Source organism: Schistocerca cancellata, chromosome 5 (assembly GCF_023864275.1).
Source record: "Schistocerca cancellata isolate TAMUIC-IGC-003103 chromosome 5, iqSchCanc2.1, whole genome shotgun sequence".
NCBI classification, from domain to species: Eukaryota; Metazoa; Arthropoda; class Insecta; order Orthoptera; family Acrididae; genus Schistocerca; species Schistocerca cancellata.
In genome coordinates, this window is record NC_064630.1 from 5,575,976 (window position 1) to 5,589,675 (window position 13,700).

Here is a 13,700-nt window from a genome sequence, read left to right on the forward strand (position 1 = left end):
ATATATAAGCATTGCGCAGAGATAACTCTCTCTCTCTCTCTCTCTCTCTCTCTCTCTCTCTCTCTATATATATATATATATATATATATATATATATAGTCCGCAGCTCGTGGTCGTGCGGTAGCGTTCTCGCTTCCTACGCCCGGGTTCCCGGGTTCGATTCCCGGCGGGGTCAGGGATTTTCTCTGCCTCGTGATGACTGGGTGTTGTGTGATGTCCATAGGTTAGTTAGGTTTAAGTAGTTCTACGTTCTAGGGGGCTGATGACCATAGATGTTAAGTCCCATAGTGCTCAGAGCCATTTGAACCATATATACAAAGCAGAGGTACTAGAACGTCATTACAGTATCTTACAAGGTAAATAATATCTCTAGTGGAGTTCCACCGGAAACACTTTCTTAACTAAGGGCAAACGTATTTTTAGTTCAAGATAGTGACTCTAAAACATGTTCCACTAGCAATTTAAATTAGATTTCATTGGAGTAAGTGGAACAAGACGTTTTCTACTGCAACAAGCAGGTGAACACATGTTTCTCGGTATAAAGATTTCTTTTTTCGACAGTGGTGGAACTCACATTCTTAAAAACTAGTTCTGACTGGATGTCTAGTGGCAGGTGAAACTTACAACTACTACTAAGATCAAAGCAGATACAAACTGCGAAAATTGTATTTTCGTGTTCTTCTATTTGATTATAAGAAGTGTAAAATTTTTATCTGTTTTCAATCATATAGCCATTGACTAGTAATAGTAGCGAAAAAATATACAAATATATATAAACACTTTTTTTTAAATAAATAAGTTTATTTTATTTTTTCTGCTTTTTTAATGATTTTTTTTGTTTTTTCTTTGATAGAATAAATAATATTTACACACATGCACACTTAATACAGGCTCGTACACATTGACACACTCAGACATACACGGAAGTACGCTACCTGATACTACAAAACAGTCTCATCCAGTATTTACACTATGATAAAAAGGGTCATACTACTACTCTGCAGACACTCTCGCCGTCTCTGTCTCTTTCTCTCTCACACACACATACTATCTCTCTCTCCCTCTCAATCAGAGTCTCCCACCCCTTCTCTCGCTACTAGTGAGCAGTGTGAGTACGGGCGAGTTTCAATGCCGTCATCACAGATGACCCTTTTATCGTCATGAGACGACAGACCGATTTTAAACTGCAGCACAGTGCACACCTCGTGCGCTATCGATCGAATACTAGTTTGCCGGACAATATGCGGCGGCTGCAGCTCAGCACCGAGAACACCACCACATAGGCACTGCAAATAGTCTTCGACAGACAGAGCTCGTGATGCGAGCTGTCGTACCCCCTTAGCCCGTCTCTGAGTGGGACCTTCCAATGTGCGATATGCATACATCTTGGACCGAAGACCCACAAACTCCACAATCGGCAATCCATTCGACTCGTCTTTCATGAGACCGATAACCTTCTTGTTTTGCGGAACAAAACCATATGGATTATCGGCCGCATAAGAAGACGTGTCGAATTCATTGGCGTGATACCTAATTACTTCATATGGGTCGCAGTTCTTCACCCAATAGATGAAACTATCTGTATCCATATAAAGTAATTTAGGAACTGCGAAATGAGTTTTCGCAAACTCATAATGGAAGCGGTACATGTGGAGTTTGGATAGGTCTAGTATGCACATCCCCACATAGATAGGTTTAGTAAACTGTACTGCTGTTTTAGCCATCTCCACAGCAAGAAAATTCTTAATGAAAATGGTGACCCGTTTAAAATTTGGTCTGGCAATGCATTTTCGTACGCCATAACGCCCATCCCATTGCGTTCTAATAAAAATTTCACGTCGTTCCCTCAAATTCTCCATAGTTTTTAAGAAAATTGAATTATTCATTAATGTATAAAAATCTTTCTCAAAGTCACACGACGCAGAAGTTCTCTGTCTCGTATTCAGATCAATATACTCCTTCAACCAGGGGGACTGCTTGAAGGAAATGGCCCCGGTGATTGTAACCGGCTCCATACCCAAGCTGAGGCATTGCTGGAGGTTAAGATAGTGAATGATGTACCTCTGCTTGTCCCCCACCATTGTCATCAGTTTCGGTGTGGAACCTTAAAAGCGGTGGCTCGTTTTATTTTACAGGTTACTATCCCTCTGTGCAGGGGCTGTAATTTTTTTGATATTCTTTTTTTTTTTTTAACCAGCATGGTAAAACAGAGGCCACTACTTCCACCACATCAAGTGGATTTAGTGCTCACGTACTCACACTGAGCCGTGAACACTTCCCAGTTTATCAGTGGGGGATAATTGAAAATTATTATCACTATTATCGGTGCCATGCGTGCAATGGTCGTGCCAGGCGCGCGATATTGAATCTTGATCCTGTCATTAATGGCGCGAGGCCTGCACGACCTTGTAGCAGCCGTTATAGTTCTTCATTATTCTACTGTGACACTAAGGATGGTTTCACGCAATGAAAGGGAGAATGTACAGATTAAAGGACTCATTTATTTAACAGTTGAATATTAAACAAGTATACAATCGAATGGGGGTGGGGGAAGAAAGAACTGAGTTCGGCAGGTTGCCCCAACGCTCGTTCATAATAAGCCACGAGAGGAGGAGACAAGGAATTTTAGGGACGATCGCCGTATTATCAAAAGAAGTCCAATTTACTAAAGAAATGGGTTGCAGGCATGTAAATACCACCACCATGAATCAGCCGAAGACTAAGAAAGATGCTACTGTGGGTGAATCGCTAGGTAGCCTCCTGTACTAAAGGAATACAACCAGCAAGACGCGAAACTATTCATATAACATTGGCTCGCGGTCCGACTACGTTAACGAAACATGAAGGCGCGCCAGACACTCACCACGTGGCGTACGACAAAGGGCACAAGTTTTCAAGCTAGGAAGACGTAAATTCTGGGTCGAATTTTACACAGGAGAACTGAAAGAGCTGCTGCCGGACGAAGTGGAAAAGTGAGCATGAATGTATGCACTTTAGTGCCGTACTGCAAGCTCCTGTGACTAACCAACACGTCCCGCACATTATGCCCGACTGTATAAGGAAAACCCTACAGTCTTATAACACGGAAAACATTGCATAAACCGTAATTCAAGGAGCGCACATCAGTACAATGACCCGCTGGGCCGCAGGGCGCGAATCTGCAGCGCACGTCGGCGCTCATGCTTACCGAACTTCATCTCCTGGAAGCAGCACCTCCGGCCTCAGGCACGGTCACACTGGAACTGACTATTGCCCCTTTATCCACTATCCATCCGCGGAGGGGGGTTGGCGCCCGCCCGCGAAAAACGGGCGCGCACCTGAACTGGCCAATCGTAGGGCCGGAATTTCACAGGGAGGCGACCTCGCGACGTTAAAGTTGAGAAGAAATATCAGTTACAAGGTTTCCAGAATGAGATTTTCACTCTGCAGCGGAGTGTGCGCTGATATGAAACTTCCTGGCAGATTAAAACTGTGTGCCCGACCGAGACTCGAACTCGGGACCTTTGCCTTTCGCGGGCAAGTGCTCTACCATCTGAGCTACCGAAGCACGACTCACGCCCGGTCTCACAGCTTTACTTCTGCCAGTATCTCGTCTCCTACATTCCAAACTTTACAGAAGCTCTCCTGCGAAGGTAGGAGACGAGATACTGGCAGAAGTAAAGCTGTGAGACCGGGCGTGAGTCGTGCTTCGCTAGCTCAGATGGTAGAGCACTTGCCTACGAAAAGCAAAGGTCCCGAGTCTCGGTCGGGCACACAGTTTTAATCTGCCAGGAAGTTTCAGTTACAAGGTTGGTAAGGCAGGTTGGGTAACTGAGAGCAGGAGAAACTTTGGCCACCACGTGCTACCCTGGCGATCGAAAAAAGGATAGGAAACGGGGAGCCATCATGGCTGCTAGGAAGACTGCTGCCCTCGCCCATAAATAAAGCACCGAGCGAGGTGGCGCAGTGGTTAGCAAACTGGACTCGCATTCGCGAGGACGACGGTTCAATCCCGTCTCCGGCCATCCTGATTTAGGTTTTCCGTGATTTCCCTAAGTAGTTTCAGGCAAATGCCGGGATGGTTCCTATGAAAGGGCACGGCCGATTTCCTTCCCAATCCTTCCCTAACGCGAGCTTGCGCTCCGTCTCTAATGACCTCGGTGTCGACGGGACGTTAAACACTAACCACCACCACCACCATAAATGAAGAAAATTCCTGGCGCCAAGCTCCTCTCACAGATCAGTGTGAGACAAGCTGTAAAAATCGTCAAATAAATCAGGCAACCCATAGAAATTATTAATATTACCTGAATTATTGGTTTACCGAATACCAGAATGCATGGATTAGAAATATGAAATGCATGCACTGAATGGTGAATGTAGTGCACGTCTTTCAACCTCCTTGCGGAACTAGTTGCTCTGGACACAGCGGCAAATCGGCATGCGTGTCATGCAAACTAATAGGGTATTCGAGTTCTGCCTCCACAACATACCCTACATCACAATCGGCGGCCATACCCTCACCCTGATTTTTCTACCTAATCCCTTGCATTCATCTTCGGACAGCCACGTAAACTCGCCAATGGGCAGACATTGCTTCATAGTGTGTCCGTATAAGTTATTCACATCGAGATACAATGTATAACTTGAATAAGGGATGCGTTAAACCTGTCACCCATCCGTGGGTTACTTGCTTTTGCGTGTCTACGAATACATTGGCAGAGCCCCCCCCCCCCCCCCCCCCCCCGGATCCCACGCTCAAATAAAAGAAGCATTTCAGGATCGGTTGATAATTCGATACTGCACTTCGTTTTCTTGAACATCGTGTTCCAAGACAACGCAGGTGCCGTGTAATAAAGGGCAGCGTCGAGAGAATATGTGGTCACACGTAGACTTCGGGACTTCTCGAAAACGTCCGCAAGCAAGCGCACGTCTGTGTCCATGTAAAGACGTGCGTACTCTCCTAAATTAGAAATGTTGAATTCCCACCAGACATTCACGGCATGCTCATACTCTGCAAGCGTTATCGTGTCGCCTGTGAGGTTGCTGGAGAATGCAGTTATGTCGGGTAGCCTGGTTTCGTCGAGTTTGGCCATACTATTCACATACTCGTATGGAAAAACCCCTTTCCTAGTCACAAGTTGAAACTTTTCCTCGTCAGGAAATGCAGCTCGAGTGATATGCATATCCACCGGAGGTAGAGTTTCAAGAAGTTTATGTAGTGATGCCTGCATAAAACGTAGTGTATCGAGGAAGCGCAGCTTAATTCTTGGCGGCATTCATTTAGAGAATGATATATACACTCTTGGAAATTGAAATAAGAACACCGTGAATTCATTGTCCCAGGAAGGGGAAACTTTATTGACACATTCCTGGAGTCAGATACATCACATGATCACACTGACAGAACCACAGGCACATAGACACAGGCAACAGAGCATGCACAATGTCGGCACTAGTACAGTGTATATCCACCTTTCGCAGCAATGCAGGCTGCTATTCTCCCATGGAGACGATTGTAGAGATGCTGGATGTAGTCCTGTGGAACGGCTTGCCATGCCATTTCCACCTGGCGCCTCAGTTGGACCAGCGTTCGTGCTGGACGTGCAGACCGCGTGAGACGACGCTTCATCCAGTCCCAAACATGCTCAATGGGGGACAGATCCGGAGATCTTGCTGGCCAGGGTAGTTGACTTACACCTTCTAGAGCACGTTGGGTGGCACGGGATACATGCGGACGTGCATTGTCCTGTTGGAACAGCAAGTTCCCTTGCCGGTCTAGGAATGGTAGAACGATGGGTTCGATGACGGTTTGGATGTACCGTGCATTATTCAGTGTCCCCTCGACTATCACCAGTGGTGTACGGCCAGTGTAGGAGATCGCTCCCCACACCATGATGCCGGGTGTAGGCCCTGTGTGCCTCGGTCGTATGCAGTCCTGATTGTGGCGCTCACCTGCACGGTGCCAAACACGCATACGACCATCATTGGCACCAAGGCAGAAGCGACTCTCATCGCTGAAGACGACACGTCTCCATTCGTCCCTCCATTCACGCCTGTCGTGACACCACTGGAGGCGGGCTGCACGATGTTGGGGCGTGAGCGGAAGACGGCCTAACGGTGTGCGGGACCGTAGCCCAGCTTCATGGAGACGGTTGCGAATGGTCCTCGCCGATACCCCAGGAGCAACAGTGTCCCTAATTTGCTGGGAAGTGGCGGTGCGGTCCCCTACGGCACTGCGTAGGATCCTACGGTCTTGGCGTGCATCCGTGCGTCGCTGCGGTCCGGTCCCAGGTCGACGGGCACGTGCACCTTCCGCCGACCACTGGCGACAACATCGATGTACTGTGGAGACCTCACGCCCCACGTGTTGAGCAATTCGGCGGTACGTCCACCCGGCCTCCCGCATGCCCACTATACGCCCTCGCTCAAAGTCCGTCAACTGCACATACGGTTCACGTCCACGCTGTCGCGGCATGCTACCAGTGTTAAAGACTGCGATGGAGCTCCGTATGGCACGGCAAACTGGCTGACACTGACGGCGGCGGTGCACAAATGCTGCGCAGCTAGCGCCATTCGACGGCCAACACCGCGGTTCCTGGTGTGTCCGCTGTGCCGTGCGTGTGATCATTGCTTGTACAGCCCTCTCGCAGTGTCCGGAGCAAGTATGGTGGGTCTGTCACACCGGTGTCAATGTGTTCTTTTTTCCATTTCCAGGAGTGTACTTCTCGACGCTCTCAGGTAGGACGCTCACCTGATCTTTCTCCAAACCGAAATCTCCCAAGAGCTCAACTAGAAAATGATCGTCATACCCACTTAAATTATGAAGGAAAACTGCAATGTGCCTAGGTAATTGGTACTTCAAATTGCACGCATTGTGAGCAGCACCACGGAATTTCCCTGTAAGATGACAGTGGTCCCTACGAGGGTTTACCGCTTTTCTGTCCAACGGCAGCCGACAAATATCATACTCGGTGGCTATATTAAACAAATCTTCATTCATTTGGTCATTGGAACGTTGCCGCTGTTCAGCTTATCAACTTCCAGTGAAACTTTTTCAAGTTCAGAGAGCAACCAAATCGATGGATTATCGCCGACGTAAGTTATGTATCGGTTAAGGTTGGTGTCATATAACGATACAATTTGGTACACTGCCGCATACGATACGTGTTGTTCTGTAAAGGTGGTGTGTGAGGTCGTAGGGTCGCCTTCACAGCGGGTCACAGGAGCGAGGAGGCTCTCAAAGTCGGCGTACACAGCAATCGGACACTGCTCCTGGTGGTGTGCATTGCTAAACTTTATGAATTTGTTTTCCTCCGAGGGCATAATAACACGTACCGCATCCTTGGAGGTACAGTCTACTAGATGCGTAGATAATAACTGTTCAGAGGAGAAATAATTGAGACACCTTAAACAAAAATGCTTTTTTACACCGTTTGTCACTTAAGTGGGAATAATGGAGGCGGGACATGTCCTTGATCCAGACGTAGTGATAATTATCACATTTAGGAAAGAGCAGCATTCTTACAAGCAGTTCACTCTCACCGGGAAATTTGGAGAAATGGAGAGGTCCTGTAACAACATGCTTGTCTTGCTCATCTGACTTGCTTTTCTTCTTCTCCAGGCCATAAACAGGTACGGATATTCCGGTATTTTGTGCCTCGAATTTAGATATGTCCTGGATCTTGACGGGGAACTCAATACCATTGAAGTTATAACAGGAATGAATATTATCACCTACTTGGTATGTACTCGGACGTTCAGGATGATCTCTGTAATTGTAGTTTCTTTGGGAAGTCAGGATTGACCATGCGAAACGAGCCCGGTGTTTTGTATTTTGGACATTAAGGCATGCCTGCTTATTAGCTATATCTTTAGGGAGATTAATATAGCTAGACCCTCCATTTAACGGATCGTGGACATGTATATGGATGTCCAGGTGTAGAATTCTGCTGAGTGTCTTAGCTGAGCCGCGACTTCCATCTCGGAAAACCGGCCCAATATGACACTCAAGTTGGATTTACGAAACCACTCGGCGATCGATGTGCTCCGCGTTATCACGCCATTATCCCCCCAAAGATAATGGATGCTGGTCTCTCCATCACCAGACTGATCTTTGGGGGGCTGCGATAACTCAATGCAGAGCACTGCACTGCACTTAACGGCGGGATAACGCGGATTATCGACTACCTTGAGGAGCTCGGTTTCTAGGAAAGGGAGGCACGCGTTTAAAAGTCCAACAGGATCACGGTACCCCCTGCCGGGTTTTCGATCCTAGTGACCGAGATACGCTCCTCGAAGACGTCGGCAATCGCCGAGTACCGTAACTGCGGTATGGTGTCACCGACCTGATCTACTTCACTAAAATGGCGGGGGAGAGAACTGCCACTAACCACAGCATCACTAATACTGGAGCTCTAAGTAGGTGATGCGCGCTGTACCTGACACGATGGAGGTGACGCACGTGGTGGCCGCTGCGAGGGACCAGCGGGCGTGCCCCAGTGTGAGGAGCCGGGGGCGGGGTCCGTGACGGCGGCGGACGCGCGTGGTGGCCTGGGAGGGCGGGCGGACGCGGCTTCCGTGTCCTTGGCAGAGGCGGCAGCTCCACGTGAGGCGGCAAGGGGCGCTTTGACCGGCGGTGCACGTCTCCGGGGGCGCTGCCGATTTTTGCCGGTTTACCTGCCGCGATAGGGACGCGCGCAACAGCGTGCTGACAGTCGATCTCTGTAGAGATGAAGTACATAAGTCCATTGTACATGTACGTGAATTGTAACGATCACACACATGGTTATAACGAGAGGGACTAATTACCTTTTTGGCACTGACTCCAAAGCGTGAACAATTCATCAGGGCAGTCTACTGCTCCCTCAAAAATCTCATCGAGCCCATCGTCCATTAATTGTTTATAATCATCTAAGCAAACAAGATATTTTATAAATAGAATTGTTAGAAAAAACACGTAAGTATATTATTATTATTATTATTATTATTATTATTAAAGATAGGTATTTAAAAAAAACTTACGAGTGGGCTGTTTTTGTTGTTGTTCTATTTGCTGTTGAATGGTTTCGATCTCACGATCAACGCCTATGAGATCATCAATCGGGTTTCCTGTAAGAGAACGAAATAAAAATTTTAGTTTTTTTTATAAAAGGATAGATGGAGTAAAAGAAGATTTATTTTTCAGTATACTCACGTGAGTGGCGGTGTTCTTGAGCTGGCGGCTGAACCCAATTATGCAGGGGGCTACGTGGGACAGCCCCGAACTCTGCTTCTAGCTCGAGCTGGAGTTGCCTTAAGTGATCTAGAAACAAAGAAAAAAAAATAACAAGTGCGAAATAAGAAAACAAATTTGTAAATGGTTAATACAAACGATGAACAAGCTGCAATTAAAATTATACTCACAAGGTAACTCAGGCTGTCCATCGAGCACAGGAGGCTGGGGCTGTTGAGCCTCTTGCGCTCCAGACCGTTCCTCGCAATCGAGGATAAAATGTGCGAGGTCCACTACAACAACGACATATATGATTAATAAGGAGAATAGATAAGACAAACAGGAAAATGGATAATGAAAAATAGAAATTATTTACTTACTTGGTAATGGCGTATCGTGGACCCTGGACCTCTTGGCTGATAAGGCCATGCTGGTAGAGGTAGCTCTCTTCATCTTATTCAGCAGCGAAAAACAAACGATGTGGTGGACAACGGACGAGTGAGAAAGATGAGTGGGGGGTGACTCCTTATATAAGTGTGATGACGTACATCACGTGATCTTAGGATGAACGAATGGAGGTTGAGGATTCGTGGGGGTGGTGAATGAGTTCACTAGCAACTCTGGTGGCTGAAAGCTGTATTACACAGATGGTTCCTCGACATGGGGGAGAGCTGAGCATTCTATAAAATTATCGACAAATAATTGATCGTATTTAGAATGGAGAGTAAATTGAGTATTTGAGATGATAAAGTGTGTTAGGATGGGTGATTTATTATTAAAAGTATGTTATATAGGTGTAATTGGATGTTGATGGTATTAAGAATGGCGCTGAAGGAAATGTTTTGGAGATGAATATTGTTATCTGTTTTTTTTTCCTTGTTAAAGAGAAGGTTAAGTATTTGTGTGCAGATATATAGAATTTCGTTGAGTTCTTATTTTGTGCAGATGAGGATTTGAGTTGCTAACTTCGAGTAAGATCGATTTGCAGAGGGGAGTAGCTACGAGCGCGCGATGGATTGCAGTAGTCGCGGTTAACTACAGGGTTATTACAAGTGATTGAAGCGATTTCACAGATCTACAATAACTTTATTATTTGAGATATTTTCACAATGCTTTCCACACACATATAAAAACTCAAAAAGTTTTTTTAGGCATTCACAAATGTTCGATATGTGCCCTTTTAGTAATTCGACGGACATCAAGCCGATAATCAAGTGCCTCCCACACTCGGCGCAGCATGTCCCCATCAATGAGTTCGAAAGCATCGTTGATGCGAGTTCGCAGTTCTGGCACGTTTCTTGGTAGAGGAGGTTTAAACACTGAATCTTTCACATAACCCCACAGAAAGAAATCGCATGGGGTTAAGTCGGGAGTGCGTGGAGGCCATGACATGAATTGCTGATCATGAGCTCCACCACGACCGATCCATCGGTTTTCCAATCTCCTGTTTAAGAAATGCCGAACATCATGATGGAAGTGCGGTGGAGCACCATCCTGTTGAAAGATGAAGTCGGCGCTGTCGGTCTCCAGTTGTGGCATGAGCCAATTTTCCAGCATGTCCAGATACACGTGTACTGTAACATTTTGTTCGCAGAAGAAAAAGGGGCCGTAAACTTTAAACCGTGAGATTGCACAAAACACGTTAACTTTTGGTGAACTGCGAATTTGCTGCACGAATGCGTGAGGATTCTCTACCGCCCAGATTCGCACATTGTGTCTGTTCACTTCACCATTAAGAAAAAATGTTACTTCATCACTGAAAACGAGTTTTGCACTGAACGCATCCTCTTCCATGAGCTGTTGCAACCGCGCCGAAAATTCAAAGCGTTTGACTTTGTCATCGGGTGTCAAGCCTTGTAGCAATTGTAAACGGTAAGGCTTCTGCTTTAGCCTTTTCCGTAAGATTTTCCAAACTGTCGGCTGTGGTACGATTAGCTCCCTGTTTGCTTTATTCGTCGACTTCCGCGGGCTACGGGTGAAACTTGCCCGCACGCGTTCAACCGTTTCTTCGCTCACTGCAGGCCGACCCGTTGATTTCCCCTTAGAGAGGCATCCAGAAGCTTTAAACTGCGCATACCATCGCCGAATGGAGTTAGCAGTTGGTGGATCTTTGTTGAACTTCGTCCTGAAGTGTCGTTGCACTGTTATGACTGACTGATGTGAGTGCATTTCAAGCACGACATTCGCTTTCTCGGCTCCTGTCGCCATTTTGTCTCACTGCGCTCTAGAGCACTCTGGCGACAGAAACCTGAAGTGCGACTTCAGCCGAACAAAACTTTATGAGTTTTTCTAGGTATCTGTAGTGTGTCGTGACCATATGTCAATGAATGGAGCTACAGTGAATTTATGAAATCGCTTCAATCATTTGTAATAGCCCTGTACATGTGGAGCGAGCGATGTTGTCGGCTTAGGTACTGGAAGGCGTGCTCTGGCCGTATCCTAGATGGCGTGGACCGAACAACAGTATTCGGTTCATAGTTAGAATATTTACAGAGGAGTATGTCGGAAGAGACTGTGACGTGGGCGGCCTCGAGCTAATGGCACGAGAGAGAGAGGCAAAGGTGACTTAGGTTAGTGTCTTTGTTTGCTAGAAGTGGAGTACACATTAGTACGTTAGCGAATAAACATGGATCGGTAAGGTGATTTAGTGGTCAGTAGAGAGTTTAACTACACTCCTGGAAATGGAAAAAAGAACACATTGACACCGGTGTGTCAGACCCACCATACTTGCTCCGGACACTGCGAGAGGGCTGTACAAGCAATGATCACACGCACGGCACAGCGGACACACCAGGAACCGCGGTGTTGGCCGTCGAATGGCGCTAGCTGCGCAGCATTTGTGCACCGCCGCCGTCAGTGTCAGTCAGTTTGCCGTGGCATATGGAGCTCCATCGCAGTCTTCAACACTGGTAGCATGCCGCGACAGCGTGGACGTGAACCATATGTGCAGTTGACAGACTTTGAGCGAGGGCGTATAGTGGGCATGCGGGAGGCCGGGTGGACGTACCGCCGAATTGCTCAACACGTGGTGCGTGAGGTCTCCACAGTACATCGATGTTGTCGCCAGTGGTCGGCGGAAGGTGCACGTGCCCGTCGACCTGGGACCGGACCGCAGCGATGCACGGATGCACGCCAAGACCGTAGGATCCTACGCAGTGCCGTAGGGGACCGCACCGCCACTTCCCAGCAAATTAGGGACACTGTTGCTCCTGGGGTATCGGCGAGGACCATTCGCAACCGTCTCCATGAAGCTGGGCTACGGTCCCGCACACCGTTAGGCCGTCTTCCGCTCACGCCCCAACATCGTGCAGCCCGCCTCCAGTGGTGTCGCGAAGGCGTGAATGGAGGGACGAATGGAGACGTGTCGTCTTCAGCGATGAGAGTCGCTTCTGCCTTGGTGCCAATGATGGTCGTATGCGTGTTTGGCGCCGTGCAGGTGAGCGCCACAATCAGGACTGCATACGACCGAGGCACACAGGGCCAACACCCGGCATCATGGTGTGGGGAGCGATCTCCTACACTGGCTGTACACCACTGGTGATCGTCGAGGGGACACTGAATAGTGCACGGTACATCCAAACCGTCATCGAACCCATCGTTCTACCATTCCTAGACCGGCAAGGGAACTTGCTGTTCCAACAGGACAATGCACGTCCGCATGTATCCTGTGCCACCCAACGTGCTCTAGAAGGTGTAAGTCAACTACCCTGGCCAGCAAGATCTCCGGATCTGTCCCCCATTGAGCATGTTTGGGACTGGATGAAGCGTCGTCTCATGCGGTCTGCACGTCCAGCACGAACGCTGGTCCAACTGAGGCGCCAGGTGGAAATGGCATGGCAAGCCGTTCCACAGGACTACATCCAGCATCTCTACGATCGTCTCCATGGGAGAATAGCAGCCTGCATTGCTGCGAAAGGTGGATATACACTGTACTAGTGCCGAAATTGTGCGTGCTCTGTTGCCTGTGGTTCTGTCAGTGTGATCATGTGATGTATCTGACCCCAGGAATGTGTCAATAAAGTTTCCCCTTCCTGGGACAATGAATTCACGGTGTTCTTATTTCAATTTTCAGGAGTGTATTTCATTCGAAGTCCAGGTGGACGAAAATTGATTCGAGATCGATGTGGACTTTGCATTTTCGGACGAGAGAGGCTAATTAATTGGTCGATTTACTTAAGTAGTGATGGGCAATTTGCATTAAATTAAATTGATTGCGCACTCGACTAGGGACGTGCGATCGCTTATGTGTACAGGAGTGTGTTGGTAATGGAAGGATATTGTTTGGATAATGAGAATAGGGTGATCAGTTAAGTTGGGGCCGAACACACGTGCTGTTGTGGAAGTTCCCAGTCTTAAGGAAATAACTTTTGGCGCGAAAAGCGTGGCAGTGCGTTCTTCGTCCGAGAAACACACGTGGTAGATGGTGAATTGTTGGTCTTGGCAGGTAGTAACTTGTTAGGCATAAAGAATTTTGGCGGGAAACGTGTAGACAGCAATTGTGAGCAAA